This window comes from Coenobita brevimanus, chromosome 89, assembly GCF_032717465.1.
Source record: "Coenobita brevimanus isolate Jiangsu-jjx chromosome 89, ASM3271746v2, whole genome shotgun sequence".
Lineage (NCBI taxonomy): Eukaryota > Metazoa > Arthropoda > Malacostraca > Decapoda > Coenobitidae > Coenobita > Coenobita brevimanus.
In genome coordinates, this window is record NC_137042.1 from 16151779 (window position 1) to 16157778 (window position 6000).

The 6000-nt window shown below is 41.9% G+C and overlaps 1 protein-coding gene across 1 annotated transcript in view; it reads right to left on the minus strand.

Annotated features, from left to right (window-relative positions):
* LOC145411309 (uncharacterized) overlaps positions 1-5671 on the minus strand; it is a 141429-nt gene extending 135758 nt beyond the window's left edge. Inside the window, exon 1 of the mRNA XM_080281331.1 lies at positions 5589-5671. The gene's annotated coding sequence lies outside the window, so the exon portion shown is untranslated. The remainder of the gene's footprint in view (positions 1-5588) is intronic.
* Positions 5672-6000: the final 329 nt, after the last annotated feature.

A 6000-nucleotide genomic window follows, 5' to 3' on the forward strand; every position in this document is an offset into this window, starting at 1 on the left:
CTCCATATATTCTTAACACTTTCCACAATCCTTGTCTATCCACCCTGTCATATGCTTTCTCCAAATCCATGAATGCCGCATACAACTTCTTTCCCTTCTCTAGAAACTTTTCCACTAAAAATTTAAGAATGAATATCTGATCTACACAACCTCTTCCCTTCCTAAATCCTCCCTGATCTTCTCCAACTAATTTCTCTGTTCCTTCTCTAACTCTGTCAATAAGTATCCTACCATACACTTTTCCTATTATACTAAGAAGACAAATGCCCCTATGATTACCACACACTTCTTTTTCCCCTTTTCCTTTGTACAAGGGAATAATTATACCTGACTTCCAATCCTCCGGGACTCTACCTTCCTCCCAGGCCAATCTGCACATCTTCCACATCCATTCTACTACTATCTCTTCCCCATGCTTCAGCATTTCACCACACACTCCATCAATTCCTGTGGCTTTCTCTGATTCAACTTTCTTCATTGCTTCCACAACTTCTATCCTACTGATTTCTTCCTGTCTTCTCCCCTCCCTCCTTCTCCCAGCCATTCCCCAGCCACTTATATTCGCATTACTTCCATCCTCTATGTTCAACAATTCCTTAAAGTGTTCTTTCCATCTGCTCACTTTTTCTCCCATTTTTATCTTTCACTCCCCTGCTAACTTCACTTCCACCCTGTCTTACTCTTTTCACGTCTTTCCAGAACATTTTCTTACAGTCCCTCCACTTTAAACTCAAATTCCATCCAAATTCCTCATCCACTCTCTTCTTACTCTCTCTTATTAATCTTTTCACCTCTCTCTTTCTTTCTACATATAACTCTCTCTTCCACCTCTCAACTTCTTCCACACCCCTATTTCTCATCCATTCATTGTATGCTTTCTTCTTTTGTGCCACAGCCTGTTTCACCTCTTCAGTTCACCACGTTGTTCCTTGCACCCCCCTCCGTCTTCTCTTCCTTCCACACACCTCATCACATGCTGCACATATTTCTTCTGTAAATATCCTACACACACCTTCCACTTCTCCCATCTGCTCCAATTCATATTTGCCCAATCGTTCCTCCATTTCTCTCTTATACTCTGCCTTTTTCTCATCCTCTTGTAACCTTTCCACTCTCCTTGCAACTACTCCTTCCTCTCGTCTTTCCCTTCTTCTATTCCTCCATCTTACTTGAATTCTAATTCTGGCCACCACCAAGTAGTGGTCAGAAAGTCCACTCCCCCAACCTCTATAAACTCTTGCATCCATTACACATCTTCGCATCCTTTCATCCACACACACATAATCAATCATTGCCTTCCTTTCATTCAGTTCACCACCCACCCTTCTCATCACTCGCCATGTATACCTGTGGATCATTTTATGCCTGAAGAGGGTATTGGCTATCACCAACCCCCTCCCAGCACAAATGTCCACTAACTCACTCCCATTCTCATCTATCTCAGCAGGCACACCCCACTCACCAACTATTCCATCCACCTTCACATTCCAACTTTATCATTCATATCACCAATCAAAAACACTCTCTCATTCCTTCCAAACTCTTCCATGCACACTTCTACATTTGTCCAGAACTCTTCTCTCACTCTTCTAGCACGATCTTGCGTTGGCGCATACACACACACAATCGCCCACATTTGTATTCTAACTTTCAACTTTACCCACACAATCCTTGACCCAACTGATCCATACTGTCTTATGCTCCTCTTCCATCTTTTACTCACAACTATACATACTCCTTCCTTTGCCCTCTCATTCTCACCTACTCCTGCACATATACCCCATCCATACTCCCATTCTCTCACACTTTCTCCTGGCCATTTTGTTTCAGTTATTCCACATACATCCACTTTCACACCCTCAAGCACATGGACAATCTCTCTCTTTCACCTTATCATTCGCTCCCCTTACATTCCACGTTCCAATAACCATGTCCTTTGTCCGGTCCTTGGTCGTCATCGTTTGGTCCGTCCTTGTCCGAGGCTTATTGTTTGTTTTTTTTTAGTTAGTTGTTTTCCGGGAAGGGGCACTAACCCTCCGCCAACCCTTTTAGTCGCCTTTTACGACAAGCAGGGATACTGGGGGAGTATTCTTGAAAAACCTCCCTAACCCCAGGGGGTAGGCAATTGAAAAACTGAATATCATAATAAAACTACTGTACTTATATTAAGTAAATAATTATGGAAAAAATAGCATAATCTCTGATGTTGATGTGTAATGGTGGTACACTGGACGTCAACTTGTAATGGCTGCTGTATCGTCACTTCTCTCTCCACTTACACCTCACTCCATCTAAAAATAAAAGGCAAAACCAGCAGTTGTAGCCATCCATACGTTTACATAACCGAGTGTAAAAAAAAAAAAAAAAAAAAAAAAAAAAAAAGCAGCAGTGGTGGTCATTCATACGTTCTAATAACTGAGAGTGTGAGGCAAGTGTTACGTTAGGTCAGCTGTTCGCACTGATCTTCACAACACACGTGTGGTGCTGCTAGCTCATACCAGAGAGACCACGCTCTCCCATTTACTTTCATTCTCAAGAGCTTCCTTTCATTCTTGTATTCCATTTCTCCCAGACCTAAATTTTCACGACTGTATGGCAGTTTATGCTATCAAAGATGAATCTTAGCCTAGCTTTCGCTAGGATCTTCTTTTAGGAAAATTCAACTCTCCTTATGCTCGTATATTTCATATTTAATCTCAGCTTAACTTTTGCAAGAAATATCCTTTTATGCCATGAACACTGGACTCATTCACGCCATACTCGCGACCAACTGCTGCATAGCTCATTCCACTTCTAAGTTTTTGTAATATTTCGTTCTTTACTTCCAGGGTAAGTACTTTCCTTGCTCTCTTAGCTGCCTTATTTCCAGTTGGAGTGTTACAAGGGCGCTTCGGAGCCATGATTTTTTTTTTTTTTTTTTTTTTATGCGAGGAAGAAGGAACCAAAGGCCAAGAGCCCGCAGTAACAGTTCCCTCCAAGAGAAAAACAAAATACAATAGAGAGCCAAATTCAAGATCCGATCATTTTGAGATGCCTGGACACACTGCACGATAGATGTGGCCGAATACGATGTGAGAACAACAGACCAACGTGGACTGATGCTGTTGTTTGTCAGGTCGGCAGGAACATGCCGCGAGCAGCCAGAGACACCTGGCGGGATGGTGCGCAAACTTGCTAGGAGGTGCCAATACAATTCTTTATTGTTTTATTTTTTTTATAATAATAATTTAAATAACTCCCAGCGGAAAAAAAAAAAACGTCGATAACGAGGGAGTACTGTACATCCATTCCAGAAGAACATACAAAGGAAGGTGTAATACAGCAAAGAAAAGAACAGCCCAAAACAGGATGCAGAACAAGAGAAGAGACAGAAGAAATCGGCAAGTGAAAAGTGAAGACATACCAAGACAAAGAATGGGGTGCAATGAAATACCGAATCGGTGATCATTTATATACAGTACTTTTATTTAGAAAATATGATTTTTATCGCTGTGCAGGTTCATACATACCTAATTATCTGAAATCCAGTCAAAATTGTGTGTTTAATTTAATGGTTACTAAAAAATCAAGATCCAGAGCAAAAACTTGCAAAATTTAGCCTTTAAAGCTGCCTTAACTGTAGCTCAACAACTTGCCTTGACAGACTTCTACTTTGTATAAATATTAATATTGCATGTGAGAGGAGTGGAAATGAATTACTTGAGAGGAGCATGTGGAGTGACATGGAGGGACAGGTTGACGAATGAAGAAGTGAAGGAACATTGTGAGGTGGATGTGGATGTGGTTGAGAACTAGAAGATAAAGAGAAATACACTGAGGTGATTTGGACATGTGGAGAGAATGGAGAATGAAAGACTGACTAAGAGGGTGTATGTAGGTGAGGTGGAGGGTGGGAGGGAGGAGTAGACCGAGGATGAGGTGGAGGGATGGAGTTGAGAGGTATATGAGGAGGGGGGAGTGAGTTGGGGGGAGGGTAGTCAAATGGTGGGTGACAGAGCAACTTTGAGGCGTTTTGTCTGCAGCCACCCTTTGTGGGATTAGGGCATCGGGCTATTGATAGATAGATAGATAGATTTATTTGCAATATCAATATTTATGCAAATAAGAAGTCTGTCAAGATGTGTTGCCCATCTAAAGGGGAAACACCTGTTAACTTTAGCACATTTTCCCATTGATGATGAGGAAATGGAAAATGTGAGTACATTTATGTACTTGGGTAGAGAGATGAGTAAGGATGGAAGTTTAGACAGTGAAGTGCTTGAAAGGGTACAACAAGAAAGAAAGGTTGCTGGTTCTTTGAAACCAGTAATAAGAAACGAGGAAGTGAGCATAGAAGTAAAAAAGTCACTGCATAACAGTATTGTGATACCAACTCTAACATATGGAAGTGAAGCTTGAACCTTGTTGGAAGGACAAGAGGGAGCAGTGGAAATGAGTTACTTGAGAGGAGCATGTGGAGTCATATGGAGAGACAGACTGACAAATGAAGAAGTGATGGAGCATTGTGGTGTGTTTGTTATGGAAAGCATTAGGAGAGAGACACTGAGGTGGTTTGGTCATTTGGATAGGATGGAGAGCAAGAGACTGATGGGGAGAGTGTATGTGAGTGAGGTGGAGGGAAGGAGAGGGAGACCAAGGATGAGATGGAGTGGACAGGTATTTTAGAGAAGGGGGTGCGAGCTGGAAGCAAGGCAGAGAAATGGCGGGGGACAGGACGACATGGAGGCAACCTGTTTGTGGCCACCCGTTGCAGGATTATGGCGTCTGGCAATAGATAGATAGGTGGTTATATTAAGAATAATTTTTTGATGATTTCAGCGGATGAGGTGTGTTTGAATCTATATGGTGAAAAAATTTTAATATTTTCATATTACATGTGCCAATTCGGTATTTCACTGCACCGCAAAGAAAGAGGATAGCAGAACTGGAGTCAAAAGAGGGCAGAATTAAGGAAGGAAAAAAAAAAATTGAGGAGGAATCAAATGTACATTTTTATTTTCAAATAAAAGGGGTGGGTCCCCTCAGCTAGGACCAATGGACCATATAACTCTGTAGGGCAGAGACCCTTGGAGGGACCACTACATCTCTTACCAGAAATATACAGTTCTACCCTAATGCAGGAATGAACTGCCAACCCTATGGTTGTGAAGCATATGAGCTACCACCAAGCTATTCTGGCCCTTTCAAATGTGCATGAGCATGACACAATCTCCCCAGATCTGAGTACACTACATTCTCAAACACAGCCATAAAATAATGAGACCAAAGAAATCTTCGGAATGGCCAATGCAAAGGGTACGCTTCTCAAAAGCCTGCCGAACTGACCTAATGTTGATCTTAAACCTTGCCAGACATCAACAAAAACTAGCTAATCCTTATCAAACTTCAACAAAACGTACTGTAGCTAATCCTTATCAGACATCAACAAAAAGTGGTAAATTTTTACAAGTTGCCAATATATCCCCCAGGTTGTGCAATATATTTTTCTGGTAGTTCTTGTTAAATAATACCCCCCAATTAATCCGTATCAGACATCAACAGCTGTGAATGAAGAAAACTTATCCTGTATCACACCTATAAATCATTACCATTCTTTTGCCTGGAGACTGAGGGTGCTGCAGCACTATGGACAGATGATGACAGCCTGCGTGACCGCCGTACTGGAGTTCCACATGACGTGCCCTGGCCCTTATCATTCTTCACTTGCTTGTTTTGCCCTGCTTCGCCCGAACTCCTCTCCGATTTAATATTTTCACTAACTTTCGGGCATTTTCTATTAGTCGTACGTGGAGATGAGCAATCTTCAGCACTGAGATTTCGCTTCCTAGTTTGGACCATGACTGGGTTAAAAGTTACTGTCCACTGAATCACAAATTCGCAGAGTCCACCTTGGCTGCATCCACGTTCCCCTTCTTCTTCTTCTTGAGTTAAAGGGTATTCCACCCGCAAAGCTTCCATAAACTCCGCCCACTTTACCCTGAAGTCAAGTAAGTTTTATAT